Genomic DNA, 15,384 nt, shown 5'->3' on the forward strand with positions numbered 1-15,384 from the left:
CACAGCATATTAAATCAGCATTTAAGCAGAACTATCAGTGTATTACTGAATTATAGTTCATGCCTCCTGACCACTAGAGCAGTTAGGTAGTAGATCTTAGTCCCATGCATAGCATATTTTGAGAGACTCTGAATACCAACGAAGTGACACCATGCCCTTTGGATGTAAAAAGGAGGCACACTTTATTCAACCTCTTCTTACATTTTATAGCAGAGAGACTACTACAGATAAACATTCTTCTCATTGTGGAAATTCATCATGGGACTGCTTTTGTTTGCAGCTGCTGTGGGTAACCTTCTTCTGTTGCTTACGCTATAAGGCGAGTGAGTTGGGCACAACCGTCTCAACATCAACCCTCAGCAGCTCATCAAAGCGTCTTTATCGTGACAAAATTTAAAAAATTCTCTGTCTAGCTACCCTTTGCCCAAAATTTTCATACATACAACATGAAGTGTTAAAGTGTACAAAGGTTAAACGTTTTTTGAGAACACTGTTTGTTTATTACTTCCTGTATTTTACACGAAAGTTTCATCCAATAGGCTGATGTGGTCCCAACATTACTTGATCACACTGGGGTAATAAACATACAACCATAGAGTAAAACTATGTTTTTTCTTCAAAGCATATTTTTATTATTTCTTAAAAGTTTGCTTGTTTGGATAAGTAAAAAAAAAGTAGTATGTATTATGTGACTGTGAAGGATTCAAGGATACTTTGTCATTCACATCACAAGGTGGAACGAAATTGTGATTTCACGTGATCCAGAGTGCAAGTTTTGCTATAGCAGCATGATAGTGTGAATTAAGAGCAGTAAAGATAAAGTGTCTCAATGTGGTTTAAAGTGACAGTATTTGTAAACAGTAATTGTCCTTGTAAAGTGTCAGTGCAGTGTGTTGTTTTGGTGGAGTTTAAGAGTCTGGTTGTTTTGCACTTGATGCTCCGGCCTGAGGGGAGCGAGACAAAAAGTGCAGATCCTCCAATGTGCAGGGGGAGGTGGGCATGCTGGCCTCTTCTGAAGTCCACAATCATCTCCTTCATCTTCTTTACATTGATGCAGAGGTTGTTTTCTCTGCACCAACCCTCCTGGTGTTCCACCTCCTGCCTGTATCTGGACCCATCTCTGTTCGTGATGCATCCTACCACTGCCGTGTCATCCGCAAACTGCACAATACAACAGCCTGGATGGATAGGTGAGCAGTCAAATGTGAGCAGTGTGAACAGGAAGGGGCTCAGCACACAGCCCTGAGGGGAGACAGTGCTGAGGAAACATCAAAACTTAAACTTAACTGCTGCTTTGAGTACAAATGTATACTTGCTCAAAGCTTACTAGCTAACTACATACTTCATATTAGAAAGCTCATGGTTGGCTGGCTACTTACACCTTATCTGCATATTGGAGCCCCAGTTTGTTTTTTAATTGAATTGAATTTCTGTGCACATGCCACAAACAGATTCACTTGAGGTACATTTCGTCAAACTAACTGAATTTTGAAATAAGGAGCTGTGGACTGATTAAACTAAAATACAATACCACAGTAAAATTTGATGGCAATTCCATCATGCTGTGGGGCTGTGTGGCCAGATATTTTCCAATCCATTACATGGTGGGCAAAAAAAGCTGTTTTTGGAAAATGAAGCAGGTAAATCCAGGAAAAAATAAATAAATATATAAATAAACACACCGCTTCTCACGCGGGGATCAAACCAGAGTCGTTAGGAGTGCGGCCCAATAAAAACGCCTTATAATGAGAAGGGAGCCCGAGAATGGGCGTGTAAGTGAAAGTTCGCCAGAGAAGCGTTTTACTTTTATTTTTTTTTATTATCGTTCATTATAGTTTAAACAATCTCACAGGCCAGATGTTTCATGCTTGAAGGCCACGCCTATTGCCGACCTATGTAATAAGGAATTCATGCAGAGGAACAAGTACAACATTCTGCCATCTCAGTCCCCAGACCTGAATATTATTATAGAAAATGTGGCCTGATTTTAAAGTTGGCTGTCAATGTTCAGAACACATCATACCTGACTGAACTGAAGATGTTTTGCTAAAAATAGAAGAATGGTCCAAAATACCTTCAACTAAAAGCCAGACTCTCATTAAAATCCATAGGAAGGGTTTTAGAGGATGTTATTTGTGCAAAAGGTGGATCTACGAAATATTAGGGGTGTAACAGTACATGTATTCTTTGCAAACTGACAGGGCACGGGGGTCACGGTTCGGTTCGTGCAAACGGACGAAGAATACAGGGTACACAGACAGTCTTTAGGAGACCTGTGGAATTAATGAACGTAATGCAGAACTAATGTTCAAAGGAGTGTTGCACTTGGAAAATGTAGCTGTAGCACTGTTGCTATTATACTCTGACTGCAAGCTGGAGCACACAAGCAGAGAGCATGCACAAAAACGCAAATCATTCTGTCCACACACTGTTGCTGTGCTGCCATAGGAAACTAATGCTCACCCGTCAATTTCCAGGGTTAGGCGCTCATACTGGCCATCTCTCTCTGTCTCTTTCTCGTGCCGTCTGTCTGTCTCTCTCGCTCACTCTTGCCATCTGTCTGTCTCTGTCTCTCTCTTTCGCTCGCACCGTCTGTCTCTCTCTCTCTCTCTCTCTCTCTCTCTTGCTATCTGTCTGTCTCGCTCTCTTTCGCTCATGCCGTCTGTCTGTCTTGCCCTTTCTCTCGCTCGCCGTCTCTATCTCACTTTCTCTCTCTTTTGCTCGCGCCATCTGTTTGTCTCTCTCTCTCTCTCTTTAAAATATTATAATACAGCACAAAATTATCTTGTCTGCCAGACCTAAACCACACTACACTATTATTAATAATACTGATTCCAGCATTTAAAAAATGTAATCATGCTTTTAATTAATTTTTAAGTGACTGACACCACTAATAACCATTAACAGCTCAGGTGGGGGGATCTGTCCACAGGACAACTATTAGTCCTATACTGCACAAATGTGGTCTTTATGAAAGAGTGGCAAGAAAAATGCCATTGTTAAAAAAAACAAAACATAAAAAGTCATATTTGCAGTTTGCCAGAATCCATGTTGGGGACATAGCTAACATGTGGAACAAGGTGCTGTGGTCAGATGAGAACAAAATTGAACTCCTTGGCCAAAATGCAAAACGTTATGTGTGAACAGACCATCCTCACTGTGAAACATGGTGGTGGCAGCATCTGGGGCTGCTTCTCTTTAGCAGGGACATGAAAGTTGGTCAGAGTTGATAGGAAGATTGATGAAGCCAATTACAGGGCAATCTTGGAAGAAAACCTGTTAGAATCTGCAAAAGACTTGAGACTGGGGCGGAGGTTCACCTTCCAGCTGGACAACAACCCTAAACATAAAGCCAGCGCTACAATGGAATGGTTTAAAACAAAACACATTCATGTGTTAAAATGGTTCAGTCAGTCCAGACGTAAACCCAATCTAGAACTTGTGGAAGATTTAAAAACTGCTGTTTACAAACGCCCTCCATCTAATCTGACTGAGCTTAAGCTGTTTTGCCAAAAAGAATGTGCAAAAATTTCAGTCACAAGATGTGCAAGGCTGGTGGAGATAAAATGCTTAAAAAAACTTGCAGCTGTACATCCAGTAAAAGGTGGTTCCACAAAGTATTGACTCAGAGGGGCTGAATACACAGCACTTTTTTATTTGTAAAAAATGTTTCGAATCATGCATAATTTTCTTTACACTTCAAAATTGTATACCATTTTTGTTGGTCTTTCACATTAAATTCCAATGATGTATGTATGTATGTATGTATGTATATATATATATATATATATATATATATATATATATATATATATATATATATATACAGTGAGTCCAAGAAGTATTTGATCCCTTGCTGATTTTCTTTGTTTGCCCACTAATAAAGACACTATCCTTCTGCACTTTTAATGGTAGATATATTCTAACATGGAGAGACAGAATATCAAGACAAAAATCCAGAATATAATTTTAAAGAATATATTTTAATTAATTTGTATTTCAATGAGGAAAATAAGTATTTGATCCCTCTTGCCAAACACACTCAATACTTAGTGGCAAAGCCTTTGTTTGCAAGCACAGCGGTGAGACGTTTGTTGTAGTTAACCACAAGTTTAGCACACACACCAGGGGGAATTTTGGCCCACTATTCTTTGCAGATCCTCTCTAAATCATGAAGGTTGGTGGGCTGTCGCTTGGCAACTCTGACCTTCAGCTCCCTCCATAGATTTTCGATCGGATTGAGGTCTGGCGACTGGCTGGGCCACTCCATGACCTTAATGTGATTTTTCTTGAGCCAATCCTTTGTTGCGTTTGCTGTATGTTTAGGGTCGTTATCATGTTGGAAGACCCAACCACGGCCCATTTTCAGATCCCTGGCAGAGGGGAGGAGGTTGTCCCTCAGGATTGTGCGGTACATGGCTCCATCCATCTTCCTAGTGATGCGGTGAAGTAGCCCTGTACCCTTTGCAGAGAAAAAACCCCAAAACATTATGCTTCCACCTCCATGCTTGACGGTGGGCACAGTGTTCTTGGGGTCATAGGCAGCATTTTTCTTCCTCCACACATGGCGGGTGGAGTTGAGGCCAAAAAGTTCAATTTTGGTCTCGTCTGACCACAAAACCTTCTCCCAATAACTTGGTTCATCTTTCAAATGATCATTGGCATACTTGAGGCGCGCCTCCACATGTGCTCTCTTCAGCAGGGGTACCTTTCGGGCACTGCAGGATGTGAATCCATTGTCGCGCAAAGTGTTGCCAATTGTTTCCTTGCAAACTGTGGTCCCAGCTGCCTTCAGGTCATTTGCTAACTCCTGCCGAGTGGTTGCAGGACGATTTCTGACCGTTCTCAGCATCATTGCCACCCCACGAGGCGAAATCTTCTTTGGAGCACCGGGCCGAGGTCTGTTGATTGTCATGTTATACTCTTTAAACTTTCTGATAATTGCACCAATAGTTGTTACTTTCACATCCAACACCTTACTAATCTTTTTGTAGCCCATTCCAGCTTTGTGAAGGTCAACAATTCTGACTCTGAGGTCCTGTGACAGCTCTTTGGTTTTACCCATGTTGGAGACTTGAAATCTGTGTGATCTGTCTGATTCTGTGGACAGGTGTTTTTCACACAAGTGATTAGTGAGAACAGGTGGCTTCAGGTCAGGTAACAAGTTGATTGGGAGTGTCTAACTGGTCTGTAAAAGCCAGAACTGCTAATGAATACTAAGGGATCAAATACTTATTTCACTCCATGAAATACAAATCAATTAATATATATTCCTTACATTTATTTTCTGGATTTTCTTTTTAATATTCTGTCTCTCCATGTAAGAATACATCTACCATTAAAAGTATAGAATGATCATGTCTTTATTAGTGGGCCAACGAAGAAAATCAGCAAGGGATCAAATACTTCTTGGACTCACTGTATATATATATATATATATATATATATATATATATATATATATATATATATATATACACTGCTCAAAAAAATAAAGGGAACACTCAAATAACACATCCTAGATCTGAATGAATGAAATATTCTCATTGAATACTTTGTTCTGTACAAAGTTGAATGTGCTGACAACAAAATCACACAAAAATCATCAATGGAAATCAAATTTATTAACCAATGGAGGCCTGGATTTGGAGCCACACACAAAATTAAAGTGAAAAAACACACTACAGGCTGATCCAACTTTAATGTAATGTCCTTAAAACAAGTCAAAATGAGGCTCAGTATTGTGTGTGGCCTCCACGTGCCTGTATGACCTCCCTACAACGCCTGGGCATGCTCCTGATGAGGTGGCGGATGGTCTCCTGAGGGATCTCCTCCCAGACCTGGACTAAAGCATCCGCCAACTCCTGGACAGTCTGTGGTGCAACGTGACGTTGGTGGATGGAGCGAGACATGATGTCCCAGATGTGCTCAATCGGATTCAGGTCTGGGGAACGGGCGGGCCAGTCCATAGCTTCAATGCCTTCATCTTGCAGGAACTGCTGACACACTCCAGCCACATGAGGTCTAGCATTGTCCTGCATTAGGAGGAACCCAGGGCCAACCGCACCAGCATATGGTCTCACAGGGGGTCTGAGGATCTCATCTCGGTACCTAATGGCAGTCAGGCTACCTCTGGTGAGCACATGGAGGACTGTGCGGCCCTCCAAAGAAATGCCACCCCACACCATTACTGACCCACTGCCAAACCGGTCATGCTGAAGGATGTTGCAGCGCTCTCCACGGCGTCTCCAGACTCTGTCACGTCTGTCATGTGCTCAGTGTGAACCTGCTTTCATCTGTGAGGAGCACAAGGCGCCAGTGGCGAATTTGCCAATCCTGGTGTTCTCTGACAAATGCCAAGCGTCCTGTACGGTGTTGGGCTGTGAGCACAACCCCCATCTGTGGACGTCGGGCCCTCATACCATCCTCATGGAGTCGGTTTCTAACCGTTTGTGCAGACACATGCACATTTGTGGCCTGCTGGAGGTCATTTTGCAGGGCTCTGGCAGTGCTCCTCCTGTTCCTTCTTGCACAAAGGCAGAGGTAGCGGTCCTGCTGCTGGGTTGTTGCCCTCCTACGGCCTCCTCCACGTCTCCTGGTGTACTGGCCTGTCTCCTGGTAGCGCCTCCAGCCTCTAGACACTACGCTGACAGACACAGCAAACCTTCTTGCCACAGCTCGCATTGATGTGCCATCCTGGATGAGCTTCACTACCTGAGCCACTTGTGTGGGTTGTAGAGTCCGTCTCATGCTACCACGAGTGTGAAAGCACCACCAACATTCAAAACTGACCAAAACATCAGCCAGACAGCATAGGTTCTGAGAAGTGGTCTGTGGTCCCCACCTGCAGAACCACTCCTTTATTAAGTGTGTCTTACTAATTGCCAATAATTTCCACCTGTTGTCTATTCCATTTGCACAACAGCAGGTGAAATGGATTGTCAATCAGTGTTGCTTCCTAAGTGGACAATTTAATTTCACAGAAGTTTGATTTACTTGGAGTTTTATTGTGTTATTTGAGTGTTCCCTTTATTTTTTTGAGCAGTGTATATCTGTTTGTTGTTGTAATGTGACAAAATATGGAAAAGTTCAAGGGCTATGAATACTTTTGCAAGCCACTGTATGATATACCATGAATAATATGTTACATAATGAAGGAGGATGCACGATTTCAATTACAGACACCCAACTTCTCCAGCGTTACGCATAGGGCTCAATCAGGGGTCCGTTTCCCAAAAGCGTAGTTGCTAAGTATGTTAGCAACTTACATAGTCTGGATAATGCAGCTGCTGTGCAGGTCTTTCCCAAAAGTGTTGTTGGAACTATGGAGGTAACCTCTAAACCTCTAAAGTGCATTTTAGTACAACTTAGTGCGACCCTTACTTAAGCTACTCGGTTGTTTCCCAAAACTGTAGTTCCAGCACCACATTTCTCTCATTCACAACAGTTACAATTAATAATTAACACACCATCCCCACTGTAGCACACACACACACCACAGTGGCTTGCAAAAGTATTCATACCCCTTTTTCACATTTTGTCACCTTACAACCACAAATTTAAATGTATTTTATTGAGATTTTAAGTGATAGACCAACACAAAATACAGTTGCAAAAAAGTATGTGAACCCTTTGGGATTACTTGGATTCATGCATGAATTGGTCATTAAATATGTTCTGATCTTTATCTAAATGATGTTATGTAATAACAAAAGTTTGGGAGAAGGACCACGCCCGAACTCTACGTTCTAACTCCACCCCGTATCAATCAACCGTCCTATAAATCTACCTCTCGTGACGAAAACTTCGCAACAATCGAATTTGACGCACTCACCTGCCAGCATTTGCTCGCTCCCCATGGATCTCCAACTCACCGCCTCCGATGAGGACCTCTTCCCTCCCAGCCAGCCTGTCTCTGCTCCTGCTCCCTCTCGCCGGGCTCATCGCTTGAGGTCTAACGTCTCCATTCCGGCTACTCCTGGTTCTACCCATTCTTCCTCCCGGGCTGGTCGTCCTCACCAACGCACCCCCGGATCTCAGCGCTCCTGCCGCTCTTCTCCTCCTTCCCCTACTCCTCCTGGTCGGGCTCGCCGCTCTGGCTGTTTTCTCTCGTCTCTCTCCTTCCCCCCCGCTTCCTCCATTCGTCCAACCCCCTCCCTCGATCGTCCAACCCCCTCCCTCGATCGTCCAACCCCCCCTCCCTCAGCCATCCAACCCCCTCCCTCAGCCGTCCAACCCCCTCCCTCAGTCGTCCAACCCCTTCCCTCAATCATCCTTCGTCCCTCCCCTTTGCTCCGCTTCTGCCGTTCCCCAACCGGTGTTTTCCAGCCAGCCTTTCTCATTCTCTCACTCTATGCTAGTCCAGCCTCTCCCCTCCACTTCTATCCCTGTTCCCCCCAGTCTGCAGCACTCGCCGCGCCCTTCACCGGAGCTCTGTGCTCTTCATTCTCCCTGTCTACGCCACCGCCTGTTGCCCCCGCGGCCAACGCACAGATGTTCAACCCTCCCCTGGTCTCCTCTTCTCTGCGGAACCGCATTCTTCAAGGTGCGGATGTCGATCTTTCCTCCCTACTTCTCCCCTCCACTTCTTCTGCTCCCCGTGTCATCGACACCGGCGACATCTCGCTTACCTTGCATCAACCAGGCCCCCGCGTCTCCAAAATCCTCTCTGCAGCCGAATTCGCCTTTGCCTTCTCCATCTTCAGGGATGTCATCTGTTCGGCTTTTCCATCACGTCGCCAGGAATTGGACGACTATCTGTCCTTGATTTTGGATATGGCTATCCGTTTCGGAGGCTCTGGTTTCTACGAATATCACCGCCTCTTCTCAGCCCGTGCCGCAGCTTGACTTAAACAGTGGAACCTTGCTACATTCTGGGGCGCCCCAGACCTGGAACTTTATTGCCACGTTTCGCGGGACGTAGCTCCCTCTCCTGCTCCGTGTGTGGCGGCCCCTCTCACCCTGCTTCTGTTTGTTCCCAGGCAGCCTCCACCGCCCCTTCAGCCCCCGTCCAACATTCCTCGGCGCGCGCCGCTCCCGTGCGCCCGTCCTCTTCGGGCGCCCGCAACAGCTTTGGCCGCCCTATCGTTTTTCCCGACGGGCAGATGGTTTGCAACAATTTCAACCATTTGGGTTGTTTTGCTTCCTCCTGTCGAAGGCTGCACGTTTGCTCTCGATGCGGTTTGGCGCACGCTCTCTCCTGCTGCCCAACGCATCCCCCCAAGTTTGGCCAGAGCTGACTATTGCGGTTCCTCTCCACCCCGGTCAACGTACCGGCTCTCGCCGCTGGCCTGTCTGCTCACCCGGACACCTCCTTCGTTTGCAGCCTCCTGGACGGCTTTCTCTTTGGCTTTTATCCCGGTCTCGTCGCCTCGCCGAGCTCTTCTCTCACCTGTCCTAACCTCCTTTCCGCTCTGGCCGAGCCCGATGTCATGTCTTCCCTTCTGCAACAGGAGCTCTCCAGTGGTTTCAACGCCCCCTTTTTCCGTATTCGCATCAATCCTTTGGGCATTGCCACACGAAAATACTCTGGCAAAAAGAGGATCATAATTGATCTCTCGGCTCCGCATGGCTCTTCGGACCCGTCCATCAACAGTCTCATCCCTAGTTCTGAATTTTCTCTCCGTTACGCCACCGTGGATTGTGCCATCGAAGCCATCAAGTTGGCCGGCAGAGGTGCTTGGCTGTCGAAGGCCGACATCATCTCAGCTTTTAAAATCCTACCCCTCCATCCTGACTCTTGGCACCTTTTTGGAGTCCGCTGGGACGATCAGTTTTACTTTTCCGTTCGCCTTGCTTTTGGGTGCAAAAGCAGCCCCAAGCTTTTTGATTCCTTCGCTGAGGCGCTGTGCTGGATCTTGCTGAATAAACACAGGCTCCCGTTCGTGCTCCACCTCCTGGATGATTTTCTCGTCGTTGACTCACCTTCCTCGCCCCCCTCGCGGGGCCTTGACGCCGTGACCAGCACTTTCACTCGTCTCGAAGTCCCGAATTCGGAGGAGAAGACCGTGGGTCCCGCCACGTCTCTGGAGTTCCTCGGGATCATTCTCGACTCCGCTTCCTTCCAAGCTTCTCTTCCTCATGAAAAGCTTAATCACGTCACTTCTTTCATCTCCGACTTTCTCAGTTTTCCCACCTGTACTAAGCAGCAGCTTCTTTCCCTGCTCGGCCACTTTAATTACGCTACCCAAATCATACCTCAGGGTCGTTCTTTCATCTCCCATCTCCTTCGCTTGTCTTCTTCTGTCCGATCCCTCCACCATTTCGTCACGCTCGACGAATACTGCACGTCGGAGCTCCGTTTCTGGCTCTCTCTCCTCCGCCACTGGAATGGGATCTCCTTTTTCTATGCCGACGCAGCTTCCAGCCCTTCTGATGTTCAGCTGTTCACTGATGCTGCGCCTTCCTCTGGTTACGGCGGCTATTACGGCGGACGCTGGTTCGCCTCTGCCTGGCCGAAGCAATTCGTCTGCTCCTCTGCGCGATTCTTCTGCGCTCTGGGAGATTTATCCTATAGTTGTCGCTGCCCTCCTTTGGGGACATGAATGGTCAGGAAAATCAATTTTACTCCATTCAGACAATCTCGCCGCGGTCCACATCATCAACAAAAGTCGATCAAAATAGCTAGAAATAATGCCTTTTATCCGTCGCCTCACTTGGCACTCCATTAAGCATCAGTTTATAATTAAAGCTGTCCACATCCCAGGTTTATCCAACTCTATTGCTGACTCTCTTTCTCGCTTTCAATTCCAGAAATTCAGATCCTTGGCTCCGCATGCAGACTGCAACCCAACGCCGGTACCTCCATTTTCACTAACTACACTACACCTAACCCCCGTCTGAACGAACTAATCCTCCAAGCACAACAAACCATCCTTTCAGCCGTTTCCCCACAGACACTCTCTACTTACTGGTCAAGCTGGAAAGCATACAAAGATTTCCACTCCACACATAATATATCTTTCCCTTCTCATCATCCATCCGTAATAGCAGCTTATATTACTTACATTCACACTCAACATTCAGCCCGTTCCTCATCACTCAGAGTCCATCTGGCAGCTATCAATTTTTTCACTAAACTAATTACTGGCATACCACACCCTTCCTCTAATCACCCTCAAATTTCCCTTCTCCTGAAAGGAATCCAAAAATCAGAAACTCCATGCTCACACCAACGAGCTCCCATCTCACCAGAAATCCTCCATCGTTGCATTCAAACCCTCCGATCAGGCTTTTACCCTCCGACAACATCCTCCACACTCCAATCACTATTTCTCCTGGCATACTTCGGATTCCTCAGATGCTCAGAATTCACTTCACTTAAAATCTCCCACAACTCCTTTTCATACCCCCTCATATCAGATCTCAGCATCCTGGACTCGGATACTCTCACCTTTAAAATCAAGCGAAGCAAAACTGACCAACTTGGCAAAACCACTATCCTCCATCTGTTTAAACTTGACTCACCCCTCAGCCCGTACGAACCACTCGTCCACCACCTAAATCTCCGGCTCTCTCAACAAGCATCACCTTCAGATCCTCTGTTCACTACGGAATCTGGTAGTATAATCACAAGGCACTGGTTCCACACACATTTCCGCCGCATCCTTTCGGTCAACGGTTACTCACCAGACCAATTCTCCGCCCACTCATTCCGCATCGGTGCAGCATCCAACGCCTCCAGACAAGGAATCCCCGAGCACGTCATCAAGCTTCTCAGACGGTGGTCTTCTCAGGCGTACCACTTATACATCTGTTCCAAACCAGACGATTTGAGACAGGCTCATCTCAAACTAGCTTCATTATAAGCTCCATATTTTGGGGATATAACTGCACGCTTCTTCAGCACGCAGTTCAGAACTCCAGCCCAAGTTTCCCCGAGTTCCCTCCCCTTTTTCTTCCTCCTTTTCTACTTCTATCAGGCGTGGTCCGCACTTAGCAAAATGATGTTATGTAATAACAAAAGTTTGGGAGAAGGACCACGCCTGAACTCTACGTTCTAACTCCACCCCGTATCAATCAACCGTCCTATAAATACCTCCCCTAACTAACTACCTCTCGTGACGAAAACTTCGCAACCCACCTCCTCCCCAACAACCCCCTTTTTTCTACTCTTCCACTTCTCATTAAATAAAAAGGGGGGGATATAACTGCACGCTTCTTCAGCATGCAGTTCAGAACTCCAGCCCAAATTTCCCCGAGTTCCCTCCCCTTTTTCTTCCTCCTTTTCTACTTCTATCAGGCGTGGTCCGCACTTAGCAAAGTCACAAAAACCGACAAACACAGTCTGAAATAACCACAACCAAACGTTACCCGTAGTTGCAGATCAGACCTGCACAATGGTCAGAAGGAACCATTCCTCTTCACAAAACCATATTTCACAGTTGGGATGAGGTTTTGATGATGGTGTGCTGTGCCTTTTTTGACGTTGTGTTTCTTCCAAACAATTAAATTTTGGTTTCATCTCTCCACAGTATATTAAGCCAGTACTGAGGTGGCGAATGGTCTCCTGAGGAATCTCCTCCCAGATCCGCCAACTCCTGGACAGTCTGTGGTGCAGTGTGGCGTTGGTGGATGAAACGAGACATGATGTCCCAGATGTGCTCAATCGGATTCAGGTCTGGGGAACCAGCGGGCCTGTCCATAGCTTCAATGCCTCATCTTACAGGAACTGCCGACACACTTCAGCCACATGAGGTATACAATTGTCCTGCATTAGGGACAATTAGGGCCCACATAGGACCCACTGCACCTGCATATGGTCTCACAAGGGTTCTGGGGATCTCATCCCGGCAGTCAAGGTACCTCTGGTGAGCACATGGAGGTCTGTGCGACCCTCCAAAGAAATGCCACCCCACACCATTACTGACCCACTGCCAAACCAGTTATGCTGAAGGATGTTGCAGACGCGTCTCCAGACTCTGTCACGTCTGGTACATGTGCTCAGTGTGAACCTGCTCTCATCTGTGAAGAGCACAGGCCTCTGGCCTCATACCATCCTCATGGAGTGGGTTTATTAACCATTTGTGCAAACACATGCACATTTGTGGATTGCTGGATGTAATTTTGCAGGGCTCTGGCTGTGCTCCTCCTGTTCCTTCTTGCACAAAGGTGGAGGTAGAGTTGTTGCCCTCCTACACGTCTCCTGGTGTGCTGGCCTGTCTCCTGGTAGCGCCTCCAGCCTCTGAACACTATGCTGACAGAGACAGCAAACCTTCTTGCCACAGCTCGCATTGATGTGCCATCCTGGATGAACTGCACTACCTGAGCCACTTGTGTGGGTTATAGAGTCCATCTCATGCTATCACGAGTGTGAAAGCACCACAATCATTCAAAAGTAACCAAAACATCAGCCAGAATGCATAGGTTCTAAGAAGAGATCTGTGGTCCCCACTCAATCACAGTTTTCATGTTTCCACAAGTCTTTCATACTGCTATTGGGTGACCTTATGCCACTCCTGGCGCAAACATTCAAACAGTTCAGCTTTGTTTGATGGCTTGTGACCATCTAACTTCCTTATGATTTACATTCTATAGGTTTTCAATGGGGTCCAGGGCTGGAGATGACACTGTCTCGATCTTGTGGTACTTTATTCACACCTTAATTAATCTAGATGTGTGGAATTGAGCATTGTCCTGCTGGAAAAAAACAGTCCCCAGAGTTGAGGAACATTGCCAGAGCAGAAGAAAGCAAGTTTTCTTCCAGGATAACCTTGCATGTGCATTGATCAGAGGTGACAAAAGTATTGAAAATTTGTAATTTAATAAAAGTACCTTTACTTTGCTAAAATTCTACTCAAGTAAAAGTAAAAGTACCCATCTACTTGAGTAAAAGTAAAAAAAGTACTCAATTTAAAATGTACTTTGAGTAAAAGTTACATAGTTACTTTTAATTATTTGATAATATATATAATAATATATTATTATATTATTATATTATTATTATTATATATATAATAATATATATAAATTATTATTCCACATAATAATTTGGACCTTTCAGGCAGTATTTGTTCATACCACCCCATAAAACATTTTCAAGAACAAGTGGCATATGTTTCTATGATCCATTTTTTTCTTAACTGTTAAAAAGTTATGGTCATATAGGTGACTATAAACTGTATTTTTATAGTTTAATAGTTCATTATTATTATTATTTTTTACTTTTTCATTGCTTTAACTGATATTTACATTTAAGCAGATTGTTTAATGTTTCTAATAAAAAAAATAAGGAATTATCATTAAAAACATGAAATCATAAAAATGCGCAGTGCCGTAAAGAAGCACATATCGATTGGTAGCATAACTCGACAGAACATCGGTTGCCCCGCACACAGACCACAAGTTACACAGCTGATTTACACAGCGTCTCTCCCGCTAACCGTAATAAACACTGCTGGGAAAAGTTTAGCTGCACTGCCAGGGAGAACACAACTCAGTGCAAACTATGTGTGATAAAATCAGTGGAACATAAACACAGCGAACATTATGGGGCATTTCTCTCACCACCAAGACTTTCAGAAAGATAAACTCTATTTGTGCACGCAGGTTAAGCATGTAACATTGCGCAGCTCCATTAGCTAGAATAGATAGCAAGCTAACAACCTTGTTTGCTAACCTAGGCAGTTTGATATGTCTCCAGTTTAGTTCAGCGTTGTTTAATGTCTAAAGGGGATCTATGTAATCCATGATCATTAGCTAAGGTATTTAGGTTATATTCACCTCAACCACCTGTTGACATAGCGCTGACAGATGCATTTCATACAGCTGTAGTAAATTTAACATACTATTCATTTAGGTGTTAATACACGTTAGTAGATTAAGCAACATACAGGATAACAAACACCTTCCGTCTTCATTAACCTTCACTGTTTTTCAAATACCCTGAATTTGCTTAGGTTGTACAATTTTTAATAAAGGGATTATTGTGCTGGATATTTAACTAAATACAGAAGATTGTATAATCTGTGTTGCTGCATATTAATGGAGATTACTGGCTTTTATAAAGTAAATCCACAGCTAACCAGTGAATTTAGAATATACATATCAGAGATGTTCACAAGTCTTTGGTCAGAGTCTGAGTCAAGTCTCAAGTCTCTTCTGGCAAAATAAAAGTCAAACTATCCTGCTCTTTAAAAGAATGGAAAATAAATAACAAAAATAATATAGCTCTATATACTAGAGTTTAGACTGTCTGCCTGAACCGAGCCTGATTAATCCACCTGCAGGTGGATTAATCGGTGCGCACCTCTCGCGGGATTTGCCGCTTCTTCTACTGCTTACGGGCTGCATGACGTCTCTTAGCTTGCAAGACTGCAGTGTCAGCATATAAATCGTGTGCGTTTTCCTACAGGACAAACCATTCAAACATGTGGATGAGCTCTC

General features: G+C 44.8%; 1 protein-coding gene across 6 annotated transcripts in view; it reads right to left on the reverse strand.

The window, feature by feature from the left end:
* Positions 1 to 15,384, reverse strand: part of LOC103036137 (zinc finger protein 345) — a 38,961-nt gene that overhangs the window by 9,605 nt on the left and 13,972 nt on the right. The window lies entirely within an intron of this gene.

This window comes from Astyanax mexicanus, chromosome 3 (genome assembly GCF_023375975.1).
Source record: "Astyanax mexicanus isolate ESR-SI-001 chromosome 3, AstMex3_surface, whole genome shotgun sequence".
Taxonomy (NCBI): Eukaryota; Metazoa; Chordata; class Actinopteri; order Characiformes; family Acestrorhamphidae; genus Astyanax; species Astyanax mexicanus.